Source organism: Symphalangus syndactylus, chromosome 10 (genome assembly GCF_028878055.3).
Source record: "Symphalangus syndactylus isolate Jambi chromosome 10, NHGRI_mSymSyn1-v2.1_pri, whole genome shotgun sequence".
Taxonomy (NCBI): domain Eukaryota; kingdom Metazoa; phylum Chordata; class Mammalia; order Primates; family Hylobatidae; genus Symphalangus; species Symphalangus syndactylus.
The window spans coordinates 113,941,130-113,954,485 of record NC_072432.2 but is presented as its reverse complement, the minus strand read 5'-3'; the positions used below and the strand labels follow the sequence as shown (position 1 = coordinate 113,954,485).

At 42.5% G+C, this 13,356-nt stretch overlaps 1 long non-coding RNA gene across 1 annotated transcript in view; it reads left to right on the top strand.

Annotated features, from left to right (window-relative positions):
* The window catches only part of LOC134731660 (uncharacterized), a 200,146-nt gene extending 187,957 nt beyond the window's left edge, over positions 1-12,189 (top strand). The window contains exon 3 of the long non-coding RNA XR_010114124.1: positions 11,743-12,189. This is a non-coding gene — a long non-coding RNA (uncharacterized lncRNA). The remainder of the gene's footprint in view (positions 1-11,742) is intronic.
* Positions 12,190-13,356: the final 1,167 nt, after the last annotated feature.

Genomic DNA, 13,356 nt, shown 5'->3' with positions numbered 1-13,356 from the left:
TGGTAGTGAGAACTAAAACCCAGATGGTCTGGGTCCAACGTCCCAGTTTTTCCCACCTGACCACAGCCAACACATGTGGCAACCTGGTAACCCACATCTCACTCATCTCTCCTCTTCTGACACGTAACGTCTCTATGTCTGACTGACTTTTATGCTGTCATTTACTCTCAGCCCTCAAGCTGTCTCTTGTCTCCAAGCCCAGATCTTAAGGGGGTCTTTGGGGGTGGAACTGTGCCTTAAGTAATTGCTATATTTATTGTGGTGTCTAGTACTGGCCTAGACACCAAAGAAGTTCTTATCAATCAATTAATCAATTCATTGAGGGTGAGTTAGAAGAGTAGCTTATGGAAAATCCTCCAGGACTAGAAACGATTGGGCGGGACATTAAGTTTCAGAATGAAGTTGGTCATGGGCTGGCGGCAAGCACATGTAGTGAAGGCAGCTGAGTTGCTTATGTCGGAGAGCACAAAGCTCCCTTTGATTATATAATAAAAGCTATGAACCACCTTCCCAAGAACACACACATCTGCAAACACACAGACACAAAATTCTGTACACACATTAACCTCAGGATAAGGATCTTGGGATACAGCACTGTCCTGGAATTACAAAGTGTCCACTGATGTCAATCTGCTTTAGGGACCAACTCCATCCTAATGAGAGTGTCTTACCAGTGGCATTCAGGGAGAATTCCGCCTGAAACTCGCCTCTGACAGTCCTGGATCTTCTTAGTCTCTGGTTATCTCACTTTCTCTTTGTATTAGCTTTTCATATTCATGTTTATCTCTAATCAGGCCTTCGTGTATTCTCCCCACCTCACCAACTTTGGCCAGCTCTTCTCACTCTGGTTTCCTAGACACAGCTTCTTGGACTTAGAGCGCTAACCTCTGGCACTCCCTGTAGGTGGACACTTGGCCAGGCTCAGCCTGGGATTCCAGATTCTCAGCTTCCTTCCCTGATTCAAGCCTAGCCCTGCTCCAATGAGACCTCCCTGGGTGTCCCAACATCAGCACTTTCTCAGTCTCTGATCATCTCAGTAATCTCTGTCATCACCCCGAGGCTCAGGTGACTTGCCTGAGAATTAGGAAAATGACAAGTATCTCACAGCATTACTGAGAACACTAAATGTGAGCTCTGTGTGTGTGTTGTATGTGTGAAAGTGTGGGGCTCTGACGGAAAAAAAAAAAAAGAGTGTGACACATTTGCTGATTGAAGGCACTATTTTCTGTTTGTAGCTTATGCTGAATAAAAGTGCCATAAAATTATTATTATTATTTCCATCATCAATAAGAAAAGTGGCTGCTGGGTGCCAGAATTCTTTTCACTATATGGCAATGGATACAGCTTTATTAGTAGAGGAAACGCCAGCCCTGAGCATACCTTACCTGGGAGGAATGGATGTGTCAAAGAGAAAGACTAAGGCCCATATGCATGGCTAGTTCACCTATAGGTGGCCCTTAAGCTGCTCCACACTGCATTTGGCAGGTGTGAGGATTCCAAAGCTTAGAAGGACCCAGGGGCTGGCAGTGCCCAGGAGGCCTGCCTTTGAGCCCTCTCCCTCTATCAGATCTTGACAAAGGCAGGGACTGTGCACTGGTCCTGGGTGGCCTATTTTTGGGATAATTGCCATGCTGCTTTTTTGGGTGACTTGCATCAAAGATACGGGGATGAAAGTCAAAAATGGGGAGGCTTGGGCTGGGTGTGGCAGCTAACGCCTGTAATTCCAGCATTTTGGGAAGCTGAAGGAGGAGAATTGCTTGAGGCCAGAAGCTCAAGTCTAGCCTGGGCAACATAGTGAGGCCTTGTGTTTACAAAAGAAAAAAGAATTTAAAAATTACCTGAGCATGATGGTTCATTCCTGTAATTCCAGCTACTCAGAAAGTTGAGGTGGGAGGACCTCTGAACCCAGGAGTTCATGCCACTGCACTCTAGTCTAGGTGCCCGAGTAAGATCCTGTCACTAAAAAACATTTTTTAAAATGGTGAGTCTTGTCTTACCTCTATACCCCAGGCTTCCCCACAGATACTCTAGCAGCTTCTACTTGAGTGCCTTAGCCCTCAGCTCTGGGCCTGGCCTGACTCCACCCTGCCATTGCTGGCCTAATCACAGGCCCTCCTCCTGTTTCTCCAAAGGTCTTCCTGCCTCCTGATCCTGATTGCTTGTTCCACAGTCAACCCCTTCCTTGCTAGCTAACTCCTTCTTTTCCCTCATCCCCTGCCTGATTACTCCATACGTTACTCTCTAGGCAATAATCCTTTAGGTTATTGTTAGTAACAATTTAATTGTAGCTATCACTGATGAGTTAATATTAGCCATCATTTATAGAGCAAATGCTAGATGCCAAGTCATCTGCTGAGCATCTTAGATGCATTATCTAAACCTTATCTTCCTAAGAGTTGGATTCATTATCTTTATTTTTATTTATTAATTATACTTTAAGTTCTGGGGTACATATGCAGAACGTGCAGGTTTGTTACATAGGTACACACGTGCCATGGTGGTTTGCTGCACCCATCAACCTGTCACCTACATTAAGTATTTCTCCTAATGCTATCCCTCCCCTAGCCATCCCCCAACCGGCCCTAGTGTGTGATGTTCCCCTCCCTGTGTCCATGTCTTCTCATTGTTCAACTCCCACTTATCAGTGAGAACATGTGGTGTTTGTTTGGTTTTCTGTTCTTGTGTTAGTTTGCTGAGAATGATGGTTTCTAGCTTTATCCATATCCCTGCAAAGGACATGAACTCATCCTTTTTTACAGCTGCATAGTACTCCATGGTGTATATGTGCCATATTTTCTTTATCTAGTCTATCATTGATGGACATTTGGGTTGGTTCCAAATTTTTGCTATTGTGAATAGTGCCGCAATAAACATACATGTGCATGTGTCTTTATAGTAGAATAATTTATAATCCTTTGGCCCAGTAATGGGATTGCTGGGTCAAATGGTATTTTGAGGAATTGCCACACTGTCTTCCACAATGGTTGAACTACTTTACACTCCCACCAACAGTGTAAAAGCGTTCCTATTTCTTCACATCCTCTCCAGCATCTGTTGTTTCCTGACTTAATGATTACCATTCTAACTGGCAGGAGATGGTATCTCATTGTGGTTTTGATTTGCATTTCTCTAGTGATAATGAGCATTTTTCATATGTTTGTTGGCTGCATAAATGTCTTCTTTTGAAAAGCATCTGTCCATATCCTTTGCCCACTTTTTGATGGGGTTGTTTTTTTCTTGAAAATTTGTTTAAGTTCTTTGTAGATTTTAGATATTAGCCCTTTGTCAGATGGATAGATTGCAAAAATTTTCTCCCATTCTGTAGGTTGTCTGTTCACTCTGATGATAGTTTCTTTTGCTGTGTAGAAGCTCTTTAGTTTAATTAGATCCCATTTGTCAATTTTGGCTTTTGTTGACATTGCTTTTGGTGTTTTAGACATGAAGTCCTTGCCCGTGCCTATGTCCTGAATGGTGTTGCCTAGGTTTTTTCCTAGGATTTTTATGATTTTAGGTCTTAACATTTAAATCTTGAATCCATCTTGAGTTGATTTTTGTATAGGGTGTAAGGAAGGGGTCCAGTTTCAGTTTTCTTCACATGACTAGCCAGTTTTGCCTACACCATTTATTAAATAGAGAATCTTTTCCCAATTGTTTGTTTGTGTCAGGTTTGTCAAAGATCAGATGGTTGTAGATGTGTAGTGTTACTTCTGAGGCCTCTGTTCTGTTACATTGGTCTATATATCTGTTTTGGCACCAGTACCATGCTGTTTTGGTTACTGTAGCCTTGTAGTATAGTTTGAAGTCAGGTAGCATGATGCCCCCAGCTTTGTTCTTTTTGCTTAGGATTGGCTTGGCTCTGTGGGCTCTTTTTTGGTTACATATGAACTTTAAAGTAGTTTTTTCCAATTCTGTGAAGAAAGTCAATGGTAGCATAATGGGGATAGCATTGAATCTATAAATTACTTTGGGCAGTATGGCCATTTTCATGATATTGATTTTTCCTGTCCGTGAGCATGGAATGTTTTTCCATTTGTTTGTGTCCTCTCTTATTTCCTTGAGCAGTGGTTTGTAGTTCTCCTTGAAAAGATCCTTCACCTCCCTTGTAAATTGGATTCCTAGGTATTTTATTCTCTTTGTAGCAATTGTGAATAGGAGTTCACTCATGGTTTGGCTGTTTGTCTGTTATTCGTGTATAGGAATGCTTGTGATTTCTACACATTGATTTTGTATCCTGAGACTTTGCTGAAGTTGCTTATCAGCTTAAGGAGATTTTGTGCTGAGACAATGGGGTTTTCTAAATATACAATCATGTCATCTGCAAACAGACACAATTTGACTTCCTCTCTTCCTATTTGAATACGCTTTATTTCCTTCTCCTGCCTGATTGCCCTGGCCAGAACTTCCAACACTATGTTGAATAGGAGTGGTGAGAGAGGGTATCCCTGTCTTGTGCCAGTTTTCAAAGGGAATGCTTCCAGTTTTTGCCCATTCAGTATGATATTGGCTGTGGATTTGTCATAAATAGCTCTTATTATTTTGAGATACTTTCCATTGATACCTAGTTTATTGAGAGTTTTTAGCATGAAGCAGTGTTGAATTTTGTCAGAGGCCTTTTCTGCATCTATTGAGATAATCATGTGGTTTTTGTGATTGGTTCTGTTTATGTGATGGATTACATTTATTGATTTGCATATGTTGAACCAGCCTTGCATCCCAGGTATAAAGCCAACTTGATTGTGGTGGGCAAGCTTTTTGATGTGTTGCTGGATTCGGTTTGCCTGCATTATATTAAGGATTTTCACATTCATGTTCATCAGGATATTGGCCTGAAATTTTCTTTTTTTGTTGCTTCTCTGCCAGGTTTTGGTATCAGGATGATGCTGGCCTCATAAAATGAATTAGGGAGGATTCCCTCTTTTTCTATTGTTTGGAATAGTTTCAGAAGGAATGGTACCAGCTCCTCTTTGAACCTCTGCAAGAATTCAGCTGTGAATCCGTCTGGTCCTGGACTTTTTTTGGTTGGTAGGCTATTAAATTACTGCCTCAATTTCAGAACTTGTTATTGGTCTATTCAGGGGTTTGACTTCTTCCTGGTTTAGTCCTGGGAGGGTGTATGTCCAGGAATTCATCCATTTCTTCTAGATTTTCTAGTTTATTTGCGTAGAGGTGTTTATAGTATTCTCTGATGGTAGTATGTATTTCTAGAAGATCAGTCAGTGGTAATATCCCCTATATCATTTTTTATTGCATCTATTTGATTCTTGTCTCTTGTCTTATTAGTCTGGCTAGTGGTCTATCTATCTATTTTGTTTATTTTTTCAAAACACCATCTCCTGGATGCATTGATTTTTTGAAGGGTTTTCCATGTCTCTGTGTCCTTCACTTCTGCTCTGATCTTAGTTACTTCTTGTCTTCTGCTGGCTTTTGAATTTGTTTGCTGTTGCTTCTCTAGTTCTTTTAATTTTGGTGTTAGGGTGTCAATTTTAGATCTTTCCTGCTTTCTCTTGTGGGCATTTAGTGCTATAAATTTCACTCTACACACTGCTTTAAACGTGTCCTAGAGATTCTGGTACGTTGTGGCTTCATTCTCATTGGTTTCAAAGAACATCTTTATTTCTGCCTTCATTTTGTTATTTATTTACCCAGTAGTCATTCAGGAGCATGTTGTTCAGTTTCCATGTAGTTGTGTGGTTTTGAGTGAGTTTCTTAATCCTGAGTTCTAATTTGATTGCATTGTGGTCTGAGAGACTGTTTATGATTTCTGTTCTTTCTTTTACATTTGCTGAGGAGTGCTTTACTTCCAACTATGTGGTCAATTTTGGAATAAGTGCTATGTGGTGCTGAGAAGAATGTATCTTCTGTTGATTTGGGGTGGAGAGTTCTATAGATGTCTATTAGGTCTTCTTGGTCCAGAGCTGAGTTCAAGTCCTGAATATCCTTGTTAATTTTCTGTCTTGTTGATTTGTCTAATGTTGACAGTGGGGTGTTAAGGTCTCCCATTATTATTGTGTGGGAGTCTAAGTCTCTTTGTAGGTCTCTAAGGACTTGCTTTATGATTCTGGGTGCTCCTGTATTGGGTGCATATATATTTAGGATAGTTAGCTCTTCTTGTTGCACTGATCCCTTTACCATTATGTAATGGACTTCTTTGTCTGTTTTATCAGAGATTAGGATTGCAACTCCTGCTTTTTTTTTTTTTTTTTTGCTTTCCATTTGCTTGGTAGATATTCCTCCATCCCTTTATTTTGAGCCTATGTGTGTCTTTGCATGTGAGATGGGTCTCCTGAATACAGCACACTGATGGGTCTTGACTCTTTATCCAATTTGCCAGTCTGCATCTTTTCATTGGGGCATTTAGCCCATTTACACTTAAGGCTAATATTGTTATGTGTGAATTTGATCCTGTCATTATGATGGTAGCTGGTTATTTTGCCCATTAGTTGACGCAGTTTCTTCATAGTGTCGATGGTTTTTACAATTTGGTATGTTTTTGCAGTGGCAAAACTGCATGTTGAGTGCTTCCTTCAGGAGCTCTTGTAAGATGAGCCTGGTGGTGACAAAATCTCTCAGAATTTGCTTGTCTATAAAGGATTTTATTTCTCCTTCACTTCTGAAGCTTACTTTGGCTAGATATGAAATTAGGGGTTGAAAATTCTTTTCGTTAAGAATGTTGAATATTGGCCCCGACTGTCTTTTGGCTTGTAGGGTTTCTGCAGAGAGATCCACTGTCAGCCTGATGGGCTTCCCTTTGTGGGTAGCCCGACTGCCCTTAACATTTTTTCTTTTATTTCAACCTTGGTGAATCTGACAATTATGTGTCTTGGAGTTGCTCTTCTCGAGGAGTATCTTTGTGGCATTATCTGTATTTCCTGAATTTGAATGTCGGCCTGCCTTGCTAGGTTGGGGAAGTTCTCCTGGATAATATCCTGCAGAGTGTTTTCCAACTTGGTTCCATTCTCCCTGTCACTTTCAGGTACACCAATCAAACCTAGATTTGGTCTTTTCACAGTCCCATATTTCTTGGAGGCTTTATTAGTTCCTTTTTATTCTTTTTCCTCTAATCTTGTCTTCTCGCTTTATTTCATTAACTTGATTTTGATTGATTTGGCTATTGATCCTTACATATGCTTCACGAAGTCCATGTGCTGTGTTTTTCAGCTACATCAGGTCATTTATGTTTTTCTCTAAACTGGTTATTCTAGTTAGCAATTTGTCTAACCTTTTTTCAAGGTTCTTAGCTTCCTTGCAGTAGGTTAGAACATGCTCCTTTAGCTCAGAGGAGTTTGTTATTACCCACCTTCTGAAGCCTGCTTCTGTCAGTTTATCAAATGCATTCTCCATCCAGTTTTATTCCTTTGCTGGCAAGGAGTTGTGATCCTTTGGCAGAGAAGAGGCATTCTGGTTTTTGGAATTTTCAGCCTTCTTGCTCTGGTTTCTTCCCATCTTTGTGGATTTATGTTGGTGACCTTCAGATGGGGTCTTTGAGTGGACCTGCTATTCCTTTCTGTTTGTTAGTTTTCCTTCTAATAATCAGGCCCCTCTGCTGCAGGTCTGCTGGAGTTTCCTGGAGGTCCACTCCAAATCCTGTTTGCCTGGGTATCACCAGCAGAGGCTGCAAAACAGCAAAGATTACTGCCTGTTCTTTCCTTTGGAAGCTTCATCCTGGAGGGGCATCTGCCAGATGCCAGCCAGAGCTTTCCTGTATGAGGTGTCTGTCAGCCACTACTGGGAGGTGTCTCCCAGTCAGGATACAGGCGCATCAGGTACCCAACTTCAGGAGGTAGTCTGACCCTTAGCAGAGCTTGAACACTGTGCTGGAAGGTCCGCTGCTCTCTTCAGAGCCATCAGGCAGGACGTTTAAGTCTACTGAAGCTGCGCCCACAGCTGCTGCTTCCCCTAGGTGTTCTGTCCCAGGGAGATGGGGGTTTTAATCTATACGTTGACGGGGGCTGCTGCCTTTTTTTCAAAGATGCCCTACCCAGAGAGGAGAAATCTGGCAGTCTGGCCACATCAGCCTTGCTGAGCTGCAGTGGGCTCCACCCAGTTTGAACTTCCAGGTGGTTTTGTTTACACTGTGGGGGTAAAACCACCTACTCAAGCCTTAGCAATGGCAGATGCCCCTCCCCTCACCAAGCTCGAGTGTCCCAGGTTGATCTCAGGCTGCTGCTGTGCTGGCAGTGAGAATTTCAAGCCAGTGGATCTTAGTTTGCTGGCTCCGTGGGAGTAGGACCTGCCTAGCCAGACCACTTGGCTCCTTGGCTTCAGCACCCTTTCCAGGGGAGTGAATGGTTCTGTCATGCTGGTGTTCCAGGCGCCACTAGGGTATGAACAAAAAAACAGCTCTTGCAGCTAGTTCAGTGTCTGCCCAGACAGCTTCCCAGTTTTATACTTGAAACCTAGGGTCCTGATGGGGTAGGCACCTCTGCGGGTTGTGAACGCCATGGGAAAAGCACAGTATCTGGGCCAGAATGCGCAGTTCCTCATGCTCAATGCCCCACCCTGTTTTGGCTTGCCCTCTGTGGGCTGCACCCAGTGTCTAACCAGTCCCAGTGATACGAACTGGGTACCTCAGTTGGAAATGCAGAAATCACCTGCCTTCTGCATCAGTCTCACTGGGAGCTGCAGACTGGAGCTGTTCCTATTTGGTCATCTTACCAGCTGAGATCTTATCTTTCTTTTATAGATGCATTGTCTGAAGTAAATTGCAGCACCTGTACACCACATCAAGTTGGTTGACTTCAAAGTCTTTTACCAGTGTTTCTCCACGTGAGAGAGATGTGCCCTCTTTTAAGGGAACAACATTTTGCATAGATCCCCTTAAATAGATTTAAGCCATCTGAAAACATAAAACTAGGTATTAATTTATTATACTTACCTCCTTAAATAGTCGTAGCACCTGAATCTGACAGGATAGGCAGTAATAACAAAAGTCCCCAAATCTTAGTGGCTGCAAACATTTATTGTTTCTTGGAGTAGCAGGGAGCTCATCTGACCCAGAAGCCACCAATAGTCCTGGCAAGAGACAAAGAGGACACCTAAACTAAAGGCTTTGAGGAGAAGTTTATTATTCACTTGTACTACTTACAAGGCAAAGAGGGGTGTTATGGAAAGTGGTAAGTTATAGTTTAGTACTAGTGGGCTAGAAATGCCTAGCCACCCTTACCCTGAAGGGACAAGGTGGGGAAGCAGAGTGACTGACAGAGGGGTGCAGCCAACCCAGATGGACCTGGCACATGGAGCCAAGGGACTTATTCCTACTCTTTTGACCCCATTTGCCTCCTGCCCTGCAGTCTCCTGCCAGAAAGCCCCATTGGCCAAATCCAACTGGAAGTTAGAATGGAAGGGGTACCATGGACCCAGTTTCTACAGACCTGCTTCCAGAGAAGGCACAGAGGACTTGGGGTACAATGGACCCAGTTTCTACAGACCTGCTTCCAGAGAAGGCACAGAGGACTTGGGACACACCTAGAGCAGCACACGGGGAGATACTTAGTGCAATCTCAAACATTGCTAGAGGCAGTGCTGGAGAGACTCACACTGCAGCTAAATACTGTGAAGCGTCACTTTGCACTCCATGTGTCCTGCTCAACATAAGGGGGCCCCACCGTGGCATTTTACCACATGTCCAGAAAGGGAAGAATGGGCTGTCTGTGGCAGCCACAAACCCAAAACAGACTTACTTAAAGATTAAATACAAAGAAGATGACAGAATCCAAACAATTCAAATTAACAAAATTAACTCAATGTTACAGTCGGTATTGCTTTGCTAAAACTCAGTCAACCACCCAGGACATGAGCACATCCAACAGGTCCTCTGAGTTTGGCTTGCCTCTGCTTCCACGTGCCTTGTGGCAGTTCAATTCTCCCATGAACACACCAGCATCCATGAAGTCATTTGGTTTTCACTTGGCAGGAGTGTGCCATTTACATTGCAATTTCCCCTCTGTTCTTTTCTACCTAGACTGCGTCAATTATTGTAGTGCTAATTGTTACAGACATGACCACAATGCCAAGGCAAATCGGGACAATGAAATCAATGGCTGGTTTTAAGGTAGTTATCTATATGGTCTGGAAAAATGCTTATATTAATTTTTTTTGGATTGCCATTGAATCGAAAACAAAGTTAAGCAATTCTCATGGAGAAGCCAGAGAAGCCAGAGATCCCTTAGAAACAGCTTCTACTAGTCCTTTCTTTCTCCTCCTCCTCACCCCAGCACAGGGAAGGTGGAGGTGCTAATACCCTAGTCCACCTGGAAGGTGTATCTCTTGGTCCTTCCACCCTCATTCCTCTGCTCTCTCACCTTCTCCTCTTTGCAGTGCATCAGTGCCCTCCTTAAATCAAGAGCCCTGGCTTTTCTGTATCCCAAGCTGCTTCCTGACTCAGGCTGATCCAGAAGGCTCTGTCTCCATCCTTGCCCATAAGCCCTGATGCCTGGGATACTCCCTTCATTCTTTCCAGCCCCAACTATTTTAAGTAATCCCTGAGTCACACATCTGAACATGTTTCTGCCATATAACGACAAGCTGAGGTTTCCCGAGAACATTTTCTTACTCACTACAACTCTCTGCTGATATCACCCTCTCACATCTACGTGACCGGAGCAGTCCAGGTCTCCAAGCCCTGTATAGTACATACTTACTTACCTTAGAGGCCTGTGGATAGGCTTCAAGTGATCTCTTCACATTCTAAAACTGAATGCAACATTTTATGTGTAGGTATTCAAGTACATCTTGTTTGTGAGAGGAGAGGTTGTCCAGAATTTCTTCAGATTCTCAAAGAGGTCTGGGACCTAATGAATGCTGATGTCTTCTGTTTTACACTCTTCATTTAAAACTTCATGATACTCATTTCCCTCTTAAAGAAAACTTATCTGTACTTCTCTTAAAATAAGATCCTCCATTTATATATGTAAAAACATATATATATATAGTAGAATGCAGACACTGTGTCAAATACTGTCTGTGGTCTACATATAGCCAAGTGTCCCTTGTCCTTCCTGTAAGAACCTGAATGGGTGTTCATTCTCCAGTACATCAGATACTTTGGCTTCCTTCTTCTTCCAGTGGTTAATCATGATTTAGCTAAGCTATATGAGTATTCTATTATTGCACAACAAATTACCACCAACTTAGTAGCTTAAAATAACACATGTGTGATGTCACAATTTCTGTCAGTCAGGAGTCTAGCCATGGCTTACCTGGGCCCTCTTCTCTGGGTTCCACAAGGCTGGACTCAAGAGTCAGCCTGCCTGTGTTCTCATCTGGGAGTTTAGAGAAGAATCTGCTTCCAAGCTTACTCAGGTTGTCGGAAGAATTTATTTTCTTAGGTTGTGGAATATAGGGCTTTTATTCATTGCTGGCTATTGGCTTGAGGCTGCCCACTTAAAGAAAACCTTTCCACCTGGCTTAATTCATCGAGCCAGCAAGCAGAAATCCTAGGGAGACAGAGCCTTATATAAAGTGACATAATGTAATCACAAACGTGACATTATAACAAAACATACTCAAGGATGTGATTCACACACCTTTGCCATCTTCCATTGGTTAGAAAAAGTCTCATATCTCACTCACACTCAAGGCAGAAGACAGGCAACATTGGGGGCCACCTTAGGGTTTGTGCACAACATAAACCAGTCTGATGATTTTCACTCTCTTAACAGTGACTCATTTATTCATAAGCTTGGGACTCACACATCACCAATGAGAACTGAGAGGATGTCTTACGTTTCCTTCCATCCACAGGGCAGGTGCAGAGGATCCAGCATGTTATTCTGAAACCCCAGAAGATGCTGAAGCTACTAAACAGAAGGATCCTGGATCCCTGAATGTCTTCATGGAACAGAACATTCTCCTCACTGCAGTCTGTTTGAACCAGAATATGACCTGAGCAAGAAATAAGCCTTAATTATATTTGGCCATAGAATTCTGGTGATATTTGTATGGCTGTAAGTCCATGTTGATTAATACAAAGGGATTCTGTAAAGGCTCTTGTCTCTGTTAGAAAAAGTTGCCCAAGGAGTGAAAGGAGAGATATTTTCTGTAATTAAGATTTTCATATTTGCATAGTACATAGAACAGCTACAGCACCTTGCAATCATATGGGGTACAACAGAAAGAGGAAACATTCCTGCTATTGAATTAGCCAAACTGGAGTTCTTGTTGTTATATAATATAGTACAATTTCCTCAATTTTAGTTCTGTAATCTATTATTTCTGGTTAAAAGCATACCATTTGATACACAATCCAAACCCAATTCTTAATAACGTGTATCCACTGTATCTTACCACATCCCAAATCATCTAATACTTAACCACCTAGTTTCTATGATCCACTTACATCAAACATAGTCATGTTTGGAAAATTGAGCCAGCATCTACTTCCTTATCAGCTGATGCATAACAATTTACTTTGTGCTCTATAATAATGCAAGTCTGCTTGGAAAGATAACACATTAAGGGGTTATCAGACCCTAACACCTTCGTATAGATGAATTTATCATCAAATCCTCTGTTTAACCACTTTCGAATCCTTGGCCAGTTCTCTACATTTCATGAAGAGAAGAGTTAGCATAACCAGTTGAGGAGATACTATCTATCTTCAGGATGTGGTCAGTTGTGGAAAAGAAGATAGCTCTGAGGATCTCTTTCCAGGGAAAACACATGTGGATTGCTCCAAAGATCCTCTTTCTGGGGGAAAACGCACATACTACAGAAAGGCTACAGAAAATAAAAGCACTCCCTCATTAATGTATTCACAATCTATTTTGTTGGAATTACAGGCCAATCTTTTTCAGACAGACAGTTGAGTCCAGAGAGGACTGGGAGACTGCCTGACCCCACGGGGTGCTTGACAAGGTCAGATTCCAGGGCCTGATGGGCTGTTAAAACCAAAGGGGGCCAGTGCTCATGGACAGCGAGTTAAGAGGTTCCTGACACTGGGGATCCTTTCAGAGCACATACAGAGGGAGGAGTGTCCTTCTGTTACACAACCTGAATTACTGGAGAAGGGCCCGCTGGTGTCGTTCTCCTCAATAAAATGCACCTCCACTTCTGGGAGAGGGGAAGGGGGAAAAAGAGATAGAGGAGGGAGAGAGAAAGAGAACGCTGTCTCCCTCCCTTCCTTCTTCCTTCCCTTCCTCTTATCTCTCTGTGGATCTCTTTCAAGCACTCCTGGAAGAATGTGGAGCTAAAATGAGCCTCCATCTGAATTTTACTCCTGGCTCTGCAACTGATAAGCTATGTAATCAAGTCCCTTCCTTGCTTCTTTCTTTCTTACACACACACACACACAGTCTCTCATCAAATGCTTTGTGGGTTCTTACTCTGACAAGCCAGGCATTGTGCTAGTTACAGGAG